The sequence below is a fragment of the Eumetopias jubatus genome, unplaced genomic scaffold, assembly GCF_037043125.1.
Source record: "Eumetopias jubatus isolate StellerSeaLion01/CBP00866 unplaced genomic scaffold, mEumJub1_p1.0 scaffold_14, whole genome shotgun sequence".
NCBI lineage: Eukaryota > Metazoa > Chordata > Mammalia > Carnivora > Otariidae > Eumetopias > Eumetopias jubatus.
The window spans coordinates 71000296-71024378 of NW_028274820.1; the positions used below are offsets into that span (position 1 = coordinate 71000296).

Genomic DNA, 24083 nt, shown 5'->3' on the forward strand with positions numbered 1-24083 from the left:
GTCTGACTCTCCTGAAATCCTCTCTCCTTTTGCTTTCAACATGTTCCAAGTCCATGAACATATATCTCATATGCCACCTTCCCAAGGGAGTCTTCCCTGAACCATCCAGTTAGATTTAAGTATCACTGCCTCATCTATGCTCTCATAGGCCTTGCTTATGTCTCTATTAAGTCCTTAATCAGTTATTCAATTATATCTCCCCTTGTAAATCAGATGGAGATTGAAACATTCGGCCGCATATCCCTGACCTTGAGCACTCCATCCAAGCTGATCCCTGCTCTAAGCCACAATTCATCTCTCCTTCCCCTGAATTCCCACAGCACTTTGTGGGGAGCAACTGGGCCCAGGAGTCCTTGATCAGCACTCTCCCTCTTTTTTTGAAAGAAGAAAGAAAACAAAGAAAAAGAAAGGAGACCTAGACGGACATTGTATCATGGATAACCAATCTGAACAAATCTTACTGACCAGACCAGAAGAACCTAAGGAGCAATCTTTTGACGCCTCTGCCAATCACTGTTTTGTTTGGCCTGGAGCTATAGGAACTCTTAAATCACAGGCTAAAATTTGGAAGATCCACAGGCAATGAAAATGAGTCATGAAGCAGTCAGTGAGACTAAGGCCCCAAAGACAGCCAGCAGTTGGGGTTGTACCCCAGAATTTCAGGGAGAACACTTCATACACATATGTTTTAACCAGCTAAACCATGCTAGGAAGTATATAGATTATGCTTAATAAATAATGAATTTCTAACTTGATTATTAATAATAGGAAAGCCCCTTATAAAGTACATGACAGCACACAAAGTGCTTCTAAGTACTTCCATTTTACACTTGAGGAAATGAAGTCTCAGATAATGTGGTTGAGTTCTATTAAGGCCTTATTCATCAGCAAATATTAAATAAATACTTTCCTTTTTTAGGGGGAGAGGGGCAGAGGGAGAGGGAGGGAGAGAGAGAATCTTAAGCAGGCTCCATGCCCTACGTGCAGCCTGACATGGCTCTCGATCTTACAATCCTGAGATCATGACCTGAGACAAAATCAAGAGGAGGATTCTTAACCAACTGAGCCACCAAATACTTTCCATACACAATGCACTGGGATGGAAGCAGTCCTGCTCTCAATAAACTTTTTTTTAATGGGAAAGAGAGATAATAAAATAAGTAAAATGTAGAGTATGTCAAATGGTGCTACTGGGAAAATACAGCAAGGTAGGTAGGAAATAGGGGTTTTAAATAAGATGGCCAAAGAAGGCCTCAAAGGCAAAATGACATTTGAGCAGAGAGCCAAATGGAGAGGAAGAGAACCAAGTGATCGGTGTTCCAATCTAAACTGTTACCCAAATCTTAATTTCTACTGCTTATGTTCTTTCAAATACAGCACTTTGCCTTTAAAGAAGACGCTGGATCTGGCATGAGGGGCAGCACCAAGATGAGTGAAGAGGAGAATGCACTGGCAAGTCCATGCCGGTATAGGATATGCAGGGCGAAGGATGCTAGATGTCCCTGCACCATTGGTTCATAGCCGACAGCAAGGACAAGGAACAGGAAGTCATCTTCATCGGTGATTCCTGGGTCCAGCTAATGCACCAGTGCAAGATCTGGCAGGGGCTCTTTTCTGCTCTGCATGCACTTAACTTTGGTATTGGCAGTGACAGCACATAACAGGTGCTTTGGCAGCTGGAGAATGGGGAGCTGGAACAAATCTGGCCCAAGATTGTAGGGGGGTCAGATTTGTGCCAGGGGCCAGCACCCCAACCTACTTCATGAGAAAAACTGATGTGTGAATGAGCTGGTCTGGGCAGCATTGGCCGGCCATCTACGGGCCCACTTCCTGGATGTCACCCCCAGCTTTGTGCACTTGGATGGTACTGTAAGTCAGCGTGGCTTGTACGAGTACCTGCATCTGAGCCGCCTGGGCTACACACCTGTCTGTCGGGCCCTGCACACCCTGCTTCGGCATCTGCTGGCCCAAGACCAGGGCCAGGGTGTCCCCTTGCCAGAGGCTACAACCTAAGCATCCTCCTTCCCCAACGTTAAATTCTCATTCCTCAAAAAAAAGAAGGAGGAGGAGGAGGAGGAGAAGAAGAAGTAGAAGAAGTAGTAGTAGTAGTAGTAGTAGAAGAAGTAGTAGTAGGAGGAGGAGGAGTGGAAGAAGTAGTAGGAGTAGTAGTAGTAGAAGTAGTGGTAGTAGTAGAAGAAGCAATAGGAGTAGGAGTAGGAGTAGTAGAAGTAGTAGGAGTAGGAGTAGTAGAAGAAGTAGGAGTAGTAGAAGTAGTAGTAGTAGAAGAAGTAGTAGGAGGAGGAGGAGGAGTGGAAGAAGTAGTAGGAGTAGTAGTAGTAGAAGTAGTGGTAGTAGTAGAAGAAGCAATAGGAGTAGGAGTAGGAGTAGTAGAAGTAGTAGGAGTAGGAGTAGTAGAAGTAGTAGTAGTAGTAGAAGAAGTAGGAGTAGTAGAAGTAGTAGTAGTAGAAGAAGTAGTAGGAGTAGTAGTAGAAGTAGTAGTGGTGGTAGTAGTGGTGGTAGTTGAGCCATGGGCTACAGAGCCCCTGGAAAAGCCAGGCTGTCCATGGAATCTCGATTTCACTTTAGGCCTTTTCCATCTATAGACCCTGGAGGCCAGCAGAAAGGATACTGTGGCCTATAAGCATGTGTGAGTGCTTTGTAAGCAGAAAGTGCCTTTAGAAATGGCTGCTGTATAACTGCACAGTCAGTGTCATAGTGCAATGTGTCAATGCTAATCACATGTGGTCCTTGGGGACCTTATTAAGATTGTTCTCCTGATTTGCTAGCAGTCCCTGGTAGAGCTAGAACACCTGACCACTATCATAAACAGCTGTTATCTGATTCACCAAACCATACAACTAGATGGGCCCAACAGCAGTCCACGCCCTCCGAGACTGGGAACATGGCTACAGCTAAGCTGAATGAGCAGATGACTCAGACTACTACGGTAACTGCCCCTAATCCTTCAGCACTTCTCCCTCAATCCACATAAACTGGCATCATAAGAAGTTCCCTCTGGTCAGTTAAGGAAAGAGGGAAAAAGGGTGGGTCTTTTCATTCATAAAAGGACCTGTACTGAGCTGGCAAAAGCTAGGTGTAAGTGGTCACTATACAACACCACCCCTCTTTAGTGGCCCTGAAACACAATGGTAAAGAGAAAATCTTCCACTGGGAAGAACTTTAGGAGGCATGGCCTGAGGTAAGGGTATACACTGGTTAATCGTTAGTGGCTTAGGAGTTGACAGGCTAGACAGAACTTAGAACGAATTGGAAAACTGGTTCAGTTTATGGGGCCAGTTGGATGGCAGTAACCTGCAAACTTGAGATGCTGACCTATAAAATGAAGTAAATGCTTAACAACTAGTAATGCATATATGGTGCCATCTTTTCCTTCTGAAGGTATGCAAAGTGGAGGTGAGAGTAGTCCCTCTATTTTCTTTATGTCTAAGTAAAAAAAAATATTGGCAGCATGTTTTCTAAATTTGGTGAATAGCATGAAATTACAGATTCACAGAGCTCAGTGAAACCACAGTAGGAAAATTACCATGCAAATCACACCTATGAATGCTATAGTCGAACATAAAACTAAGACAAAGAAAAACACCCTAAAAGCATCCAGAAAAAGTAGACATTACACACATGAGGGCAATTATATCAATTTTTAAAAAATAAGTTTTTTAATGAAACATAACACATACAGAAAGGGGCACAAATGTAATTATTTGGCACAACTTATCACAACGTGTGAAGATAACTATGTAACCACCACCCACATCAATAACTACAACACTAGTCTGCCTCTTCTTAGCCTTTACTCTTATTCCTTCCCAAAGGTAATCATTACCCTGGTTTCTAAAACCAAAAATGAGGTTTGCCAGTGGTTAACCTTTGTATAAATTGAATACGTGATGTATTCTTTTTTGTCTAGCTTCCTTTAACATCATTGAGATTCATCTATGTTGTTACCTGGACCAGTTGTTCATTTGTTTCCATTGCTATACAATGAATGACTAGACCACATTTAATGAATATACCACAATGTATTCATTGTACTGTTGATGGACATTAGAGGTGTTTCCATGTGGGGCTACTAGGAGGAGTGCTGCTATGAACATTCCTGTGTATGTCTTTTGGTATACACATGTATGCATCTTTGTTGGGCTCTCTGTTACACGTAATAACCCAACTGAAACTTTGGACTTAGTGGTTTTGGAGGTCTTAGTACTGAACGGAGGAAAATGGTTTCAGTGAATTAGAAGTGGACTTGCTGCTATACAGTGGAATAAATGTAACTATACAGGTAAAAAAAGAGGAAGATACTGACATTTGAAAGCAGCAGGGGAAGCAGTGCCCTGCTCTCAGCATTTCAGGCACATTAGGAAGTAGTTCAGAAAATCGTGAACAGGGCTCATAGCACGACCCTGTGCCCAAGTGGGTCCCTGACCACACATTTAGATACTCCAAAAAGATGCCAAGTGGTAATTTTCATTGACAGGACTAGCAGTACCACTCCAAACTGTAAAATGTTAAAGTGGTAACTAGAGAATGTTTGATCTTTTTATTGTTGTTTTTAAAGGCAAATGTCCTGCATGGTTTGCTATGGTTTCTGTCATACAAAAATCATTTCACTCTACCCTGCATTACTTGGCTGTCACAAGACATAAAATGAGCGGCAATAAGAAAAGCTTTATTGAGAGGAGGGAAAAGTACACATTCCTGGTCCCGTACCCAGATCACTACCCTCACCTAAGGCATGATTTACCCTTTCCAGTAAAGTATCTGTACAGTTCAATTAATTACCCTCTGCCAATCAGAAATAAATTTTGGTTCAGAGAGGTGGGGTAAAGCAGCAGACTCAACCTAACAACTGTTCCATATGAATACTAGATCACTCTGGAGTAGCCATCTCAACAACAAACAAATCTTCATAGCAGAAATGATATCTCCATGAGACTCTGCCCATTTCTTCACCCTGTTAGCTTCAGTCCTTAATACTGTCTTTTTGGGCTCATAGATTCATTCACTCAACAAACGTGAGCTGCATACCTAAAATAAGCCAAGCACTTTCACTGGCCAACTATTTTAAGATGGTGTGTGTGTGTGTGTACACACACACGTATACACAAACACACAATTATAGACATTGGCCCTGTGTGGCCTCCAGTTGGGAATATTTCTAAGCACACAAACTATTTAAATTCCAGTGTGAATGTACGTGTATTTGTGTGTGAGTGAGTTTGTATTATAGAGAGAGACAAAGTAAAGGAGATGAAGAATGGGATAAGAAGCAACCAAAGTTGTATTAGACAAGGACAGCAGAAATCATAAAAGACTCATGAGGAAATGTGACCATATTTAAAGTACAATAATGAAATGAGCCTTCACTCACTTCTCTCCTCTGTACAATCACATTCACTACTCATCAACTGCTTTACCCATATCTTGTGTGCTCCTTACAGGTTATATAATCAAGATCTACCTTTAAAAGCTATTTGCAAAAGTGTCTATGCCATAAACTTTTGGCTGACAAGTAATTATATATATCTTCCAAAAGAAAATCAAGCATAAAACCCCACAAGAAAAGATGAGAACTGATACCCCTGATTCACAAAGGAGGCAAAAGAGATTTAACCAATACCTTAAGTTTCTGTCTCACCATCCATTAATTTTAAATTTGATTTTGCTTTTTATATCAAAAAGCACTTATTCAAAAATAGCAGAAAACCCCTATATCCATATGTTGTCCTGCAAAAAGAGAAGAAAATACTATTATTTGTATTTCTTGTTCAAATACTCTAAGAATAAAAGAACTGTTTTCAGAAATGATGAGGTTCCTGCAGATAACATTTACCCACTGGATTTGAGGCTTTTTTGTGACATAAAGTGCAGAGTACTTTGAGGATGGTTACAGATTCAATGGCACAGAAAAGGCTTTTAACTTTGGCTCATTTCCTCTGACCACCATGCCTCCCTTCTAAATTATAACCTCTCAAAGCTACAGATCCTTTAAAACTAGCTTTTAAACTGCCTTTCCTTAGTATCATCACAAAATAAGAACACTTTACTTGAAAATAAAAATACAAAATTATCGGACTCAATAACTGTTCTCATTATTGCAAACCAATAAACAAAACTCAACAAAAATTGTTTTTGCTAATAGCTATCACTTATTGAATGGCCAAGAAATAAATCCAAAAGAAACCAAAGAAAGATCTGCCTTAACAATATAAATGGTTTCTATTCAGAAACTATATTTAATATCAGAAATGGCCAGCACATATCCCAGTGCTATTATTATCATCCTTAACAGAATCTTAAGCTAAGCACTAAAATCCTGTCATTTGCATCTTAGAATAGTAAAAATTTTGAGAAAACAAAACAAAAAAAGAAACCACTAAACCACTAGAGAATCCCATTTTTAATTAGGAATGTCTTTCACGATATAACCCATAACAAATACTACCTCCTCTGCTGAATTTTTTTTAATCACTGCAGCACTTTATATCCATAGAAAAATAATAATAGGAATAGGAAACATAAGAAGCATCAGGGCCCCTTCCCCTTGGTTGAGACTGAGCAAGTAGTTGGCATGGCCAGCGAAGCCAAAACCAAATATTCAACCAGCTGGTTGGGGATAGCAGGGCCAAGTCAAGTTGGTGACCCACACAGCTGAGAGACTAGTTTTATACAGGGGGAAATGAGCAAACAGGTAACATTTAAGGTTAATAGGATCCAGGCATAGATAGATAGATAGATAGATAGATAGATAGATAGATAGATAGATAGATAGATAGACAGATACAGATAAATACATATATAGAGAGAGAGTTTATAAAAACTGTATTTCCTAATTTCATTCCCTGAGAAGACCTAGCAGGAATGATACTCCAGTAGCAATGAGCATTTTTAGAACCCGACCTTGGTTTCTAAATGTCTAAATGTCATTCTCCATTAAAAGGAACGAGAATTTCTTAGTAATTCCAAGGTTGGAACAAGAAATGTATAAGACAAGCCTGACCACCTTTTAACATGAGGAACTAAGAACACAACATCACTTCTATAGTAATCTTGCCCAAAATAATCTGAACCCATTCATGAGGAAACACCAGATAAAACCAAATAGAGAAGCATGATTTGGTTGAACTCTTCCAAAATATCAAGATCATGAGATGAGAGAAGAATAAGGAACAGTTCCAGATTGAAGGAGACCAGAAAGCCAGGCAACTAAACACAAGGTATGATCCTGGTTTCTGGACTCATAAAGAACATCACTGGGGCAACTGGTGAGTTGTGAATGAGATCTGTGGATTAGATGGTAATATTATATTAATCTTTATTTTCTATTTTGATTATTATATTGGGGTTAAGTGGAACAACATCCTTATTTTGAGGAAATACTCACTGAAGTACCAAAGGAATACTAGGGCATCATGTCTAAAAAAAAAAAAAAAAAAAAAAAATCTTCAAAACAAGAATGTATCAGAGTAAAGGGTGACGGAGAAAGAGAGAGAAGAAAGAGAATATGATAAGGCAACTGTAGTCTAATACTAGTAACAGGGGAATGTGAATGAAGAAGTTATTTGTCCTGTTCTTGAAACATTTTGCTGAGTTTGAAATCACTATAAAATAAAAAGTTTAAAAAAAATATGTCTATTTACAAATGTTCATTTACTATTAAGAAAAGTCTTAACTTTCTATGAAGGGCCAGAATCTGCTATGAATTTAAAAAAAAAAAAAAAGGATATGCTGTGGCTAGAGGCAGAACACAACCTACATAATTCCAAAAGCACTTAAACCAAATAAGGACGTTAAAAGGTCTTTTATCATCAATATGTCTAAAAAATGCGAACACTTGCCTGATTAAAGGTGATGTATACTGGGAATTATAAATACCATAAGGATAAAACTGCAGGAAATCCCTAAGAGTCATAGGAGGAAAAGATTGGCGTAGAGAGATGCGTCTCCCACATGAGCCTCACCGCCGTGGGCAGGGAGTGTGGTCAGAAGACAGGCTCCAGGTCCAGAGAATTCAATCTCCCGCAGCTGCAGACAGCAGTCCCCCACATGGGGGCTGCCCACATCCCCCGCAACAAAGCGGGGCAACAGGAAGCAACCGTAAGGGCAATACTACCTGAGTTTCCTGGGGCCGGCTGGGCAGTTCGGCTTCTTTTTCTGCCCAATCCTGCAGCTCCCCCTTCCAGGCACAGCACACAACCCCTGATGCATATCTTGCACCCCAAACTCCATCTCACTGTTCACCTCTGGGGAGCCCAGCCCACAGACAAGGACTTCCTTTGTTACTTGATGAAACATAGCTTGGTATGGACACCTTTTACAGTTCAGCCTTGTGAGTGGGTCATGTAATTTCTGACTCACAAGATAGCCATGAATTTTTTTTTTCAGCCATGAATTTTCTTAAGGTGAATTCTACCCCTAACTCTCATCCATTTACCTTCTCATGCTGTGTGACAAAAGAATTGTACTTTCCCTTTTTCATGTTAGCCAAATACAAAAGATAATCATTATTTAAACAACAAATTTCCCTCTTACGGTCCATTAGCTCCTGCTGCTTGTTCCTGTAGTGAAATTGAAATATAACAAAACGATTTCCATGGCAATAGATAATAATCTAGTAAATGTGAATTTCTGGCTTAGCAACAGAACAAAATAGGAGGAGATTATGGGACTGCAGTGGGACTAAATTTCAATTTCTGTGTATTTTTAGCATCACATTTTAAAACAAAGCAAACACAGACAAATTCATATACACAGAAATATGAAGAGTCAAACTCTAATTACAGGATAAGTTTAAAAGACAGATCTCAATGATCAATTCGTAATATTACTCCCTACCATTACTGCCAAAATACATTGAATTATCATAAAAAAATTTACTTGTAAATTTGAGAATTCTTAGGGGTTTTATTTGAAAGTCTATTATCTACTTTAATACCAGCTCCAACTACTAATATATTCCATTATGTTCATTTTTAGTAGTAATTACAAATATGGATTATGATTAATATATAAATGAAAGATTCTCGAAAGACCTCCAAATCTCTACAAAGCCTAGGAACAAAGGAGCCAGAGAATTTGTGAACATCACAAATACAGCAACAGATCTCTCCTGATACCCAGGGAGCCAAAGCTCTCCATTCCCCCCGTGAAACATGCACACCGATACGCTGGGGCAGCACACTCTGTTGCCAGCCTACTATGCACGTGTTCTCCCTACATCCCGAGTTATACACTCACCGAGAGTCAATGTTGTGTTCCCACACTTACTGCCAGTTGTTATTGCTATAATGGCATAATTAAACTGTTCACAATCTGATGAAATATAAGTGCAAAAAGGGAAGAATTATTGTATCTAAGAAAAATAACTACCATGTTTTGCAAAGATCTGATAAAGATGAATCACAAAAAAAATACGAACAAATTGAGTATGAACAAAGCTAGACTTTGGACAATTAAGGAAACAATTATTCGTATCTAAAAAGTATTCTACGCTCAGATTGCTTTGTGTCTTAAATTTTTGTTCTTAATAACCCAAACTGCAAATTGTAGATAATGCACTGTCTGTGCTTTATTCAATAATGACTATGCAAAACACCAAGCTGTTGAAAGGAAAAACTCCAGCCTTACAACAAAAAATGACAAATAAAAAGTGAGAAACATATGAGTTCAAGGAAGCCTAGACAGAATTCTTTAATATTAGTAATAAAAACACACCTCTCTCTGATTTGCCCCCACTCTCCAGGTGGGATTCTAGCCTTCGTAGGGCTGGCACTGAGCACAGCCCCCTTGTCCTTGACCTGCAATAAGCAGTGCTTCAATCACAGGCTAATTCTTCCTGGCTGGCAGTGAAGGCTTAAAAGGTGTTCTTCCCCTGTTTGCTTCACTGTACTCTCCTTGCTTTACACATATGGATTCCACATTACCCACTTGATTTCACTTGTATCCAGCAGATCACATCAACAAACTGCACTTTGTCTTTGGTCATCTGCTACCCAAGGTGGGTCTCAGACAGGAAGGTATTCCTTAGCCCCAGAGTCACATGGGCAATTGCTTAATTGAACACACTTCCAATCCTTTAAGCACCTCTGTCAATGGATATATTGGCTACCAGGAAAATGTTTACCTAGGCGACCCCAGCCTTTTTTTCCTAGGCTAGCTACATTTTAATGGTTGATGTTCCCTGCCCACTGAAAATGTACAAGAGCGACCAAAAACACATGTTCTGCCATGGGCCCAGCATTTGCAGATTTAGATCCTAAAGCACCTTATTGGACTACTTTTTACTCTAGTCTATCAATTTAACTTCCTTAGCTTCTATTGAACTCACTTCCCATCAACTTATTATACCCTTACTTCCCTCCTCCAATTTTCTGGCCTTTAACTCCGTGTTTCTCCAAATTATGGTTGAGCTGCTTTTACTCACATCACTTCTGACACCAATGAATTCTGACTACAACCAGGTGTCCTACAATTCAATTTAATTCTGATACTAATTCCCTAGAGTTAGCATCAGACTCCACAGGTTCAAGGGCTCAGTCTCCCAAGACTGACCACTTCAGACATCAGTCATAAGACACTCCATCCAACTTGCCTACACAGCCAAGGAGGGATTCCCCAACCCCACCCTTTCAGATTCAATAATCTGTCAGAATGGCTCAGAAAACTCTGAAAAATATTTTCATAACTATTACTGATTAACTACAAGGAATACAAATGAACAGTCAGGTGAAGGAGGTACATAGGGCAAGGTCTGGAAAGGTCCCAAGCACACGGGTTTCTGTCCTCAGAGCTGGGGTGTGCCACCCTCCTAGCATGTGGATGTAACTCTCAAGCTCTCTGAGCCCTGTCATTTAGGGATTTTTGTGGAGGTTTCACTACCTAGGCATGGCTGGTTACATCATTGGCTATTGGTGATTTATTCCATCTCTAGTCCCTCTCCTTTCCCCAGAGGTTGTGTGATGGCTGAAAATTACAAGCTTCTGGTCAAGGTTTGCTATTCTGGTGGACCAGCCCCCATCTGAAGCTATCTAGGGGCCCACCAAGAGTTGCCTCATTAAAACAAAAGATGCTCATATTACCTTTATCACTTAGAAAATTCCAAGGGATTTAGGAGCTCTGTGCCAGGAACTGGGAACAAAGACCAACTATCTCTATATAATAAAAGAAAGCATTAACTTTTTCCTTTTTTTCCAAGGATCACCTTACAAGTCATAGCTCTCTGCAACTGTTACTAGATACACTAATAACTATACTAGATATTGCAGTATCCAGCCCCTGCAACTGCTCCCCTTGTATTACCTTTTGAAAAAAACCTTCCATTCCTCCTTCTCTCCCCTCCTCTTCCCTCCTCAAGTTTGTACCAGCTAATAGGAAGGATTTAAATCACAACATATTTTCAATTAGACTTATACTTTGTTGTCTACTATGCTCAGGGAATACGAAATCTGTAAACTCTGTATGCTAGTAAGGGTTATTTTATTTTGCTCCTCAAGTCTCATGTATAAGAATTGCTTACGGTTCAGTATCTCTAGAAAGAACATTCCCTTAGTAACAACTTATCTATTTCTCAATATCCATTTACTGTTTTACTTTAAAAATCCTCCCCATCACCAATCCTCACTGCCAGGAATACAACTTTGCAATCTAATGTCTAATTAAAGCTTAGCATCTGCTGACAGAAAAAGCTATCCCCCAAGACTGACAGACCCTTTGGAATCCTATTTTTTTATTCTCTGTTCACATAAATGGGTGTTGTACACTTTTCCCAAAAAGGACAGGCCTAAAGATAGCCAAGAGATGCAGGGAAGACACCCACCTTCATTCTGAATTGAAGCACTCATTGTTTTTTTATTTCCATGTTCACACATTTGTAAAATTTTCTCCTCTCAGTGATAATAACCTTTTTAAAAACCAACCTTCAAGATAGGAACCAGCTACTGATCATCTGCTAGTCAAGTCTCACATCTACCACCCAATGCATTTCATTTATTACAATTCTTTAAATATTTTGTCATTTCTGGCATCAGGATATATGTTGCAGTCAATCATAGTATAGTCTAAGTGACAGTATTTTTTCTTTCTTTGTGGCACATAAAATAAGGATGCACCTGAGATTTGATAAAATAACTTCCTCTCCCAAAAGGCTCTGGTTGACCGCTAGAGAAAATCCATATGAAGCAGCAAGCACCGGAGATGGCATATAGTAAGTGCTCAACAGATCTTATTTGCTAGCATCATCATGTTTCTAAACCAATAACTGAAGTTTCAGAAATAAAGGTAAATTAAGTTAGAGTTCAGATACATTCCCCTTATTCTACTTTTTTCTCTGGGTGCCTTTTGTTTATTGGTTTCTGTCCTAATTTTCTAAACTTTCTATCTGTCTCCAGGTGAAAGAACAGTAAAAGAGTTTGATGGAATCACTAAAGGTTGTGCTAAAAGACAGCTCATAGTATTCAAGCCCAATGGGTTGGGATATTTTCATATCAAATAAATTTAAACATCAGATCCTTTAGCTACCAAATCAAAAAGGTAGGAATTTCATTGGAAAATAGACTATAAGACAATTCCATAGTAAGGAATCTTTGAAAATGGCTCTAATCAATCACCTTTTTCCCCAACTAAATATACCAAGACCTATTTTTAAATGATGTGAACTATTTTCTTTCACATCACTCTTCTACCCTCAGCCATTTTTTTCTATTTCCATAAACAGTAACTTGAAATAGATTTCTACTTCAATTAGAAAGCAGTCAATTGATTTTAAAAATTGTAGCCCAATTTTATTTGCCTATATATTACTACATATACTGTTTTACTTTATATTGATTCATACAGTCATTTTGGAATTATTTTACCTGTCAATGAATATGGAAGTATAAGATTTATCCAGATTTTAATGAAAAATATAATACAGCTACAGGATTTCTAAAAGTGAGCAAATAAGGCAAAGAGTATAACTTTTTGGTATTTTTATATATGAAATTGTTTCTTTATTCTGCTCTTCACGGCTTTTGCCTTTCTTATATTTAAAATTACTTAATTGAAAGCATAGTATAATTTCATCTCTAGTCAGGTAAAAAAATATACAGCCAACTGTAGTAATATTATTCTGTAACATTCTCAAGCAAAAACTATTAGATATTGGGTGCCTGGGTGGCTCAGTTGGTTAAGCAACTCAGGTCATGATCCTGGAGTCCCTGGATCGAGTCCCACATCGGGCTCCCTGCTCCCTCCTCATCATGTGCTCTCTCTCTCTCAAATAAATAAATAAAATCTTAAAAAAAAACTATTAGATATTGATTCAACTTGGACCCTCACCTGAACAAACTTTAATTCTAATTATTGAATTTTGATGTATCATATTGCCTTAAGAACAGAGAAATAGAGTTGACAAATCATTTGTATAAATACAATATGATTATAATTCAATATAGACTGCTAGTCCACAATTTTAATTTTTCTCACTAAAATGTATGAGGCAACAGGAAACATGAAAAGCATTTTTAAATTCTAAGAAAAATCACATTTAAGACACATATTCACAATACACAGTCTATGTTCCTCTAGTCTTGTCTACATATACATACTTTATTTTTCAAATATCGGCAGGGGCACCTGGATGGCTCAGTCGGTTAAGTGTCTGCCTTCAGCTCAGGTCATGATCCCAGGATCCTGGGATGGAGTCCCACACTCCACTGCCGCTCCCCCTGCTTGTGCTCTCTCTCTCTCTCACTCTCTCTCTTGCTCTCTCTCTCTGACAAATAAATAAATAAAATCTTTCCTTCAAAGTCAATGCTTTTTCTCCCCCAACACCCCTGCTTTTCTTTGTGTATGTGTGTGTAGCTGTTCTTCATACATGAGTGATAGGTTCGATACTGCAAATACTTTTCAAGGTTCTCATTTGTTTTTAAATATCATTTCAAGTTTTTTGACAAATAAGAGATTTATTTTACATAATCAAATCTATCAAACTTTCCGTCATCATAACTTCTTTTGGTTTTATATCAAAGAAAGCTTTCCTCACCCTACTATCAAATGATTCAGCCATACCTTCTTCAAAGTATTTTACAGTTTCCATTTTGGGTATTTATTTTTTAACTCATCTAAAATGTATTTTGCATATAGGATCATGTTCTTTTCAGACAAAATTGTTCTAACACACCAAGTTTAAACCATCAACAATTTTTACATTAAATGTATTATTAATGGTCTTTTCACACTTTATAAAACCTCTTTTTTTGTGTTTTTTTAAATCTAGGGTATAAATACGTAGTAGTATATCCTATGTTTTTAGCTTCTTTCCAGAGCACAGAATCAAGACTCTCCTTCATTCCTATTCTCTTATGCTATCAGCACTATGAAGTAAAAGAATCAACAGAATATCCTATATTATAAAGAAAAATTTTATGTTTTGGCTCAATATAGAGATATGCCAAGTACGTCTGTAATGTCCTATTTTATTTTTTTCTTTTCTTTGTATTGTTTTTTTAACATATTTTTTATTATGTTATGTTAATGACCATACATCATTAGTGTCCTATTTTAAAAAGTGGACTCAATTCCTCTAGCTATTGAACAAGATTCAAAAGTAAAAGCAGAGGATAAAGTTACCTAAATTCTATCTTAAACTACCATGAAAAATGCCTGCACTATCTCCAGGACACCAACACGGTACAGAGTGAGCTCTGATGAAATGTCAGCTTGCCCCAGAAACATTTCCTGGCCCCAGTCCCACAATCCAGCTGGTTGAGGTACCTCTCCTGGGGCTTTCCAAGCTACCTGAACATGTCTGATCCAACACTTACAATCCTGTATTCCACTTTCTGACTTACCAGCAAGTTTCCCCACTAACTCATTAGAGCCTCAGAAGTAAAAACTTCATCTCAAATATCATTTTATCCTTATCACCGAGCTAATAGTAAGCAGTTTGTAAATACTTGTTAAGTGAATGCATGGGTGCAGGATTTCAAGACTTCTAGGCTCTTTCAGGTCTGTCAATGATTAATGATTAAAATAACAAACAAGTCATTTAACCTTTATAAGTCATGGTGTCAAATTCAGAAATGAGTTTTTTCTTAATAAGATTATCTATTGAATCTCTTCAAGATCAAAATTCTGTAACGACATGACCTCTATTTCCAGAACCCAATCTTAGACTCCCTGCTGCTTCATCTCCTCCTTGATGGTATTCCCTAGCTCTGACCAGTTTGGTCCTTCTAAACCTTCTCCACCCTACCCCATTGTCCACTTCAAATGTTCCTACCTTGTTCTTCTTAGGGTTTTTCTATGTGATCAGCCCCCTCTGTAATCTGAATAACAATACATTTCACTGTGCCTTCTTTGTGCTAAGCTTACATGCTGGTGTACTGCGTGGCTTAATGGGAAGGTATTAGTGATGTGAGATGTTCAGGCACTAAGTCTGTGGAGCAGCTCTCAGCCTATCCTGCCTACATCTTTGGAAAAGCATACAGCATGAGGCATAACTGCATTTCTACTCTGAAATAAATTGTCTCTGTAGTAAAGGCTATTTTATAATTTTACTACTCACATTTCCATAATGATCACCAACAGAAAGGACACTTATGATTTTTTAGAATCACACCAAAGAAAAAAAGGACTAGACTGATGAGCCCTTCTCAGATCTATTCTAATAAAGAAAGGTTTTGTTTTGTGTTTGTGTTTTCCACTTTTTCTGCTCATCTCTATTTTTTAAAATACTTCCATAAATTTTCAGAGTAACGTCACTTTGGACTGAACAGACTTGCTTTTATTTTTTAAGAATTTGATGACATGTGGTGAGATTATGTATCTTTTTGAGATGCCTTAAAATTTCAGCTTGTTGTTCTAAATGTAACCCAAGTTATAACACAAGTTAAAATGAAGTCTATAAAAAAGAAAGAAAGAAATCTGTAAAAATATAATTCTAATTTGCTAGGGAATGTTTATATACCAATATTAAGAACAGCATTTTAATTCAACAAACATTTTCTATTGCCAACCTTGGCTAAGTGTTATAGGCTCAACTAACAACAATACAAGGTAGAATAAAAGAGTCTTTAAAAAAAAAATAAACACATTCTCTAGTGGCAAAAAAGAGTTTTACCATTAAAAGTATATATAGGTAAGTAGAGAGAATTAAAACTGTAGCCCTTCTGAATTTCAAGTACTTCTTTGAGCAATAAGGAAGGGGGAAATTACCCAACCATGTCCTTTCCAAAGATACACTGCAGATTATGCTTCCAGTGGTGATTCTGTAAAAATGGATTCTGACTGGGAGTGGACCCCTGCTTGCGGTTCAGGCGATCCCTCTACTATCCATGATGAGTAAGTAAGAAAAATGTTAGGCAAGGTATGGTCATACACAGCAATTCAACTGGTAAACCAACTATATGACTACACACAAGATCAGGTGGAAGGAATTAACCTGAGATGCTATTAAGCAACAGAATTGGGAACGAATTCATAATTAAGCTAACATTTATTTAGAGTTTTCAATCTTCCAAACATAGTATGAAATGCTAGGTTAGTAAATAAAATCAAGGAAAAATGTTCTCTGGGAGATTGTCTCCCATGTTATACATTCATGGTTTAAAAAATGATAATAATAAAATCAGAGACCAATCCTTCATATATTTACCCTGTAAATATCCTATATATTCAAAACAAAGCAAAGCAAAAGGCTTCTGTTCTGAAACTACCTTTTTATAAAACACCTCAGCTGGTATTCCTGGTGTCTGGCATCAAGTTCTCTTATTCATATCTATACATGATCCACATAATGAAATGGAATCTCTCTTTTCCTTAAAATACTGCTTTTATGACTATCTGCTGAAGAAACATAAAAGCTTCCATGTACCACAAAATCAGATTGAAACTCCTCAAGGTAGCATTCAGAATCCTCCATCTCTATATATCCAACCTGTTTCCTATTACCTTCCCCATAGGAATTTTCTATACCATCCACAATACCCTACCAGTTCCACACACACATAAAGTTTACTTGTATCTATTTACACTTGTTTTCTTTAAGGCCATCCTCACATGGCAAGTCCTCTATCTCCTATCTAAACTTATTCCAGCTCAACTCCGGAACAATTTCCTCCAAAAAATCCTCTCAGATCCTTCAAATCCACACTACTTTCTTCCTTATTATATATAAAGTTCATTCTGCCAGTTTATCTTAACACTGTTTTAAATTACGATGAACTGGGGGTACCTGGGTGGCTCAGTCATTAAGCATCTGCCCTCGGCTCAGGTAATGATCCCAAGATCCTGGGATCGAGCCCCGCATGGAACCCCACATTGAGCCTCACATTGAGCCCCGCATCGGGCTCCCTGCTCAGTGGGGAGCCTGCTCCTCCCTCTCCCACTCCCCCTGCTTGTGTTCCCTCTATCCCTGTCTCTTTCTCTGTCAAATAAATAAATAAAAATCTTTAAAAAAAATAAAAATAACAGTGGTGATAGTACTACTGGGTATTTACCCCAAAGATAAAAATGTAGTGATCCAAAAAGGTACATGTGCCCCGATGTTTATAGCAGCAATGTCCACAATAGCCAAACTATGGAAAGAGCCAAGATGTCCATCAACAGATGAATGGATAAAGAAGATGTGGTATATATACACAATGGAATATTATGCAGCCATCAAAAGGAATGAGATCTTGCCATTTGCAACGACATGGATGGAACTGGAGGGTATTATGCTGAGCGAAATAAGTCAATCAGAGAAAGACATGTATCATATGACCTCACTGATATGAGGAATTCTTAATCTCAGGAAACAAACAGGGTTGCTGGAGTGGTGGGGGGGTGGGACGTATGGGGTGGTGGGTGAAAGACACTGGGGAGGGTATGTGCTATGTTGGGCGCTGTGAATTGTGTAAGACTGTTGAATCACAGACCTGTACCTCTGAAACAAATAATACATTATATGTTAAAAAAAAAAAAGAATATAGTAGGAAGGGAAAAATGAAGGGGGGAAAATTGGAGGGGAGATGAACCATGAGAGACTATTGACTATGAGAAACAAACTGAGGGTTCTAGAGGGGAGGAGGGTGGGGGGATGGGTTAGCCTGGTGATGGGTATTAAAGAGGGCACGTTCTGCATGGAGCACTGGGTGTTATACGCAAACAATGAATCATGGAACACTACATCAAAAACTAATGATGTAGTATATGGTGATTAACATAATAAAATTAAAAAATGCAAAATGCAAAATGCAAAAATAAAAATAATAAAAATAAAATAAATTACAACCAGCTGTTTTCATAGCAGTTATATGTTAAAATTCTCAAAGTCAGAGGGTTTATCTTTTATTTTATACTTCCTAAGATATTTAGTATATCACATGGTGAACAGTAATTGTTCAAAATATATGTGCTGGTTAAAAATAGTCAATAAAATAATCAAGTCTAAAAGCTTTGTTTTTACACAAGAAACAGAGAACAAAAAGTAACTATTCCAAAATCACGTGCAATTTGAGAGACGAATCCAAAACCCAAAACTCTATATTCTTCAGATGGTTAGGAATCTGGCAGGGGATCCTGGAAGGGTAGAAGCAAGGATTCCTTCCCACATAATACTGTAAAAGTTAGGATCCTTTGATTTAAAAAAGCAGCTTGAATTCTGAATCTGAATTACATCATACCTAAATGTAATATTTGGGCTAAATTAGCCATGCTATTTTGAAGTCTTTGTATAGTTTATGTTTATTTTTTTAATTGACATATTGTTTTAAGGGCCATACCTAGAACAGCCCCACACACATATAGTAATTAACTAATAGCAAGTGACCGTATAACACCAAGGAGTTTTACTGTGAAGGTATAACCTATCCACTGCCCTAGCTCATAGAACTTTATATACTTGGCTAGAAAATAAATGGCCACATAAATTCATACTAGTCAATCTATTCTCTAAAATATTTTGGAGTACAAAGGACATAAATTCATCTGGGAAGATAATTAGGCTCAATGTAATACAATTAAAACTGGTTACCACAAAGAGCTGAAATAATAAGAGTGCTAGGAATTAACTGAGAGCCTTTTAGCAAGAAAGGGTTTGCCCAATTGCTATTGTAATGACAATGAAAAATGTTCTTTCTTGATGATCTCATCTAGAACACATTATATTTGACAGAATACAAAAGCATTCAAATAGGCACATAAGGGACACCAATTATGACCACCCTCTCCCACAAATAAAAAAACAATTTTTGAGCAAAACCATAAAGCGTTTTCAATGCTTCCTGGAACTCTCTTTTCCATTTAAGAATAATCAACTACATACAACAGTCCGTGGAACACTCAAGCACTTAACTATCTTAGTGAAAAGAGGCAGAAACAAAGTCTATATACTCCACTTCTTGTCCATTTGAAAAAAAAAAAATTTAAATTTGGAAAGGACATCACCTCATTCTTAAAGTCCCTACACACTAAAACTAAAATTCATTTTAAACTTTCATATTTGACAAAGACAATAATATCAAACAGCAGCCCACAATTCCCTAAAGGAGTGATGTCAATTGGTATTTCTTAAATTAATTCAGTGACCTACAATAATGTGAGTTCTTTATACATAATGTCTGTCAGTTGGCAATACAAAAATTTCAGAATCACTTCTGGTGTCTGAGCTCCAAAAAACTACTGAAAAAAAAATGTATCTTAAGTAGTTCCTTAATTCCTACTTCACCTGGAATCTGTTGCTTTTAACAATATCAGAAAAATAAAAATCACACCAGGAATAGCTTGCTATAAATTCTACAAATTAAATACAAGTTTAACCAAGATTTCTGCTAAAATCTCATCACTCATCTTTCTGAGCTAAGATCCCAAAAGTCCGGGAAATCCCTTCTACCCATTTGGGTTAGTGAGCTCACATGTGCTTACACAGCTCATTTTTTAGTTACTTCATAGAAAAGTGTGCAACTACATTCTTCAACTAAGATTTCAAAAGTCTTGGGGCACCTGGGTGGCTCAGTTGTTAAGTGTCTGCCTTCGGCTTAGGTCATGATTCCAGGGTCCTGGGATTCAGCCCAGGAGTCACTCCCTGCTCTGCAGGGAGCCCGCTTCCCCCTCTCCTCTCACTGTCTCTCCTTCTCTCTCAAATAAATAAATCTTAAAAAAAAAAAAAAAAGATTTCAAAAGTCTTGAGAAATGGAAATACTCAAATTTAAGGGTTTTTTTCTTTAATTTTTTTATTATGTTACGTTAATCACCATACATTTCATCATTATTTTTGATGTAGTGTTCCATGATTCATTGTTTGTGTATAACACCCAGTGCTCCACGCAGAACGTGTCCTCTTTAATACCCATCACCAGGCTAACCCATCCCCCGACCCCCCTCCCCTCTAAAACCCTCAGTTTGTTTCTCAGAGTCCATAATCTCTCATGGTTCATCTCCCCCTCCAATTTCCCCCCCTTCAAATTTAAGTTTTATCTGTTATCCCTGAACTCTACTTTGACTATTCCTGAGAACGTAGGTGCCCCCAACACAGTGACCACCTGAAAATTCAGGAACAAAAAACTTCAACTATATCAATTCAACAAATAACCCCACACATTAGATTACACAAACAAAAAAAATGTTTTTGGAACAATGCACTAAAAATTTTGATTAGAACTCCATGCAGAAAATATCTGAAGAGTTCCAAGCATTTTACAGGATACTATACAGAAATTCTAGAAAATGATTAATGAAGAATAATTATCAGAGAAAGAGTATGTCTAAGACCAAAGGCAGTCAGAATATTACATATTTAGATTTATGTAAATTATTTGTCCAACTACAAATAAAAGTGAGAAGAGGATAAACATAAATTATAACATGAACACATTTTCTGAGTTTCCGTCTGACATCACTGGTTATTCCTTCTCATCTCCCTGGTTCTAAGTTAGACTACTGGGGCTCACTAAGAGTTCAGGCCTAAAATCTCTTCTTTCTCTACTCACTTCTAGCTCAGAGATCAGCAATCTACTTCCTGCAGGCCAAGTCCAGACTACCACTTATTTTTATAAATAAAGATTTATTAGAATATAACCATACCCATTTAATCACTGTCATCATATTTCACAGTACAAGGGCAGAGTTGAATAGTTGCAACAAAGACTTCGTAGTGTACCTGCCTGACCTTTTACAGAAAAGGTTTGCCAACTCTTGTCTAAGGGATCTCACTCAGATCCATAACTTTAAATCTATGTCTTGGACAACTCACAGAATTCTATCTTCAGTTCTGACCCAGATTTGCATTTCAACTTTTCAGGCCACATCTACTCTTGAATTTCTAATAGGCATGCAAATATCACACGTCTAAAACTGGAAATTTGATTTCCACCTACCCCCACCTGCTCCTACACCTTTCCTTTCTCAGTACATACATTTCCATTCATCCAAATGCCTGCGCCAAAAGCTTCAGAATCATTGTTCATTTCTCTGTTTCTATCACATTCTATCCCAACCATCAAAAACTTTTATCCTCAACATATATCCAGAATCTTGCCATTTCTTACCTACTACAATGCGACTCAAGCCACAACCATTTCTCACCTGGACTACGGCAGTAGCCTCCTGATTGGCTCTCTAGTTGTGCTCTCAGCCCCTTACATTCCATTTTCACAGAGCATCCAGAATGATCATGGAATCCCACTGCCAAAAATACTTCAAAGGCCAGGCAGGGTATGGCTATCAAAGCCCTGCATGATCTGGCCCCTGGTTACAACCATCTCTTCTCCCTCTTCGGTTTCTCCACATGGGGCTCCTTGCTGTCAAGCATGCCCTGCCCAGAATCTTTGTACTCACTGCTCTGTCAGGAAAATTTTTTCTCCCCGAAATCTGGCTGGCTCAGTTCCTCTTTTTATTCAGGTCTCTGCTCAAACATTAATTCAGACTAGAGGCCGTCTCTAATTTAGTGACTCCTGTCAACTCTATTTCTGCTGTTTTTGGATTCCCTGGGAAACAGACTCTAAGACTGAGATTTGCATACATTTGGGGGGGTGCTCTCAGGAATAACATGTGGAAAGAAGTGAAGGAAGCAGGACAGGCAGAAGGAAACTGGACTACAATGCAGATGTAACACAGGTTTTAGCCAATGATACAAAAACTTCAAGTTGGGAACAGCCTCTCAGAATTGCTCCAATTGAGGCAAGGGACTGGGTCTTTGAGCCCACAGATTGATGCATTATGAAATGCAGGGTTGGGGCACCTGGGTGGCTCAGTCGTTAAGCGTCTGCCTTTGGCTCAGGTCATGATCCCAGCATCCTGGGATCAAGCCCCGCATTGGGCTCCATGCTCAGCGGGAAGCCTGCTTCTCCCTCTCCCACTCCCCCTGCTTGTGTTCCCTCTCTATGTCTCTCTCTGTCAAATAAATAAAATCTTAAAAAAAAAAAAAGAAAGAAATGCAGGGTACCCCAGAAAGGGGGTGTAAACTAGGGGTAAGAAACATGAAAATGTGCTTCAGGGAAGTTAGGGAAATGCAAATTCAAACCACAACAACATACTATTTTATGCACACTAGAATAGCTATAATCAAAAACACAGAAAATATCAAACATTGGCAAGGATATGGAGAAACTGGAGCCATCACACATTGCTGATGAAAATGTGAACTGTTACACGCAGCTGCTTTAGAAAACAGTTTGGTAGTTTCTTGAAAAATTAACATAAATTTACCACACAATCCAGCAATTCCACATCTAGGAATCTACTCAAGAGAAACAAAAATATAGGTCTATAGAAAGACTTATAAAGAATATTTGTAGCAGCATTATTCGTAATACCTAAAAACTGCAAACAACCCTATGGTCCATCAAATGGCAAATAGGTTTTAAAAACGGAGTACATACATACACAGAATACTATTCAGTTATAAAAAGGAATAAAACACTGATACTTGCTACAACATAAAAGGAGCCAGACTCAAAAGTCCATTTATTGTATGATTCTATGCAAATAAAATGCCCAGAAAGGACAAACCTATAGCAACAGAAAATAAATTATTGGTGGCCTAGAACAAGAGGAGTGACTACAAATAGGCATAAGAATACTTTTAGAATGGTGGAAAATGTTGGAGTCCCTAGGTGGCTCAGTCAGTTAAGCATCTGACTCTTGGTTTCGGCTCAGGTCATGATCTCAGGGTCGTGAGATCAAGCCCCACATCAGGCTTGTATCTGCTTCTCTCCCACTCTCTCCCTCTGCCTCTGCCCCTCCCACTGCTGGCATGCTCGCTCTCTCTCTTTCTCTTTCTCTCTCTCCCTCTCATAAATAAATCTTTTAAAAAATGGTGGGAAATGCTCTAAAATTGGACTGTGGTGATGGCTACACAACTCTGTAAGTTCACTATGTATCACTGATTTCTACACTTAGCATGGGTGACTTTTAGGAGATGTAAATTATACATTAATAAGTATGTACAAAGGAAAATAGCAAAAAAAAAAGATTGTTGGTAGATTCTTGAATTATCTGAAGTGGTAATAAAGATAATAACAAATACTCACTGCGTTTGCTAGGAATCAAGAATTGTTCTAAAAGCTTTACATGTGTTAACTCATTTAATTTTCACCATAATCCCATGAAACGGGAACTATTTCATCCCTATCTCAGAGATGAGATAAGTGAGGCACAAGGAAGTAAGCAACCCAAAATCAGAGAAGTAATATACCAAGAATATATTAATTTATGCTCATAAAAATAACTAATTCTACCTTGAAATGCAAGTAACAGCATTTACCTATCTACAACAAAACCAAGACAGCATCTTATGTGTGTGAACATGGTAACTTTACCATAAGTAGCATATTTAAGATGGTCTAACAAGTGACCAGTTTGCAATACTTCTTTCTACTAGCCCATAAAACCAGCCATTAATATATGCTCATTATAAGACAGTTTGGTCATAACTGGAACATATTTGTTGAGGGACTTTACTGTAAACAAATACAAAGAATATCCATGATCTACATAGATCAATGGAACAGAATAGAGAGCCCAGAAATGGACCCTCAACTCTATGGTCAACTCGTCTTTCACAAAGCAGGAAAGAATGTCCAATGGAAAAAAGACAGTCTCTT

At 38.0% G+C, this 24083-nt stretch overlaps 1 protein-coding gene and 1 pseudogene across 1 annotated transcript in view; one reads left to right on the forward strand and one right to left on the reverse strand.

The window, feature by feature from the left end:
• The window catches only part of IMMP2L (inner mitochondrial membrane peptidase subunit 2), an 864991-nt gene that overhangs the window by 706857 nt on the left and 134051 nt on the right, over positions 1-24083 (reverse strand). The gene's annotated exons all lie outside the window — the stretch shown is intronic.
• On the forward strand, positions 1429-2013 carry LOC114210548 (platelet-activating factor acetylhydrolase IB subunit alpha1 pseudogene; annotated as a pseudogene).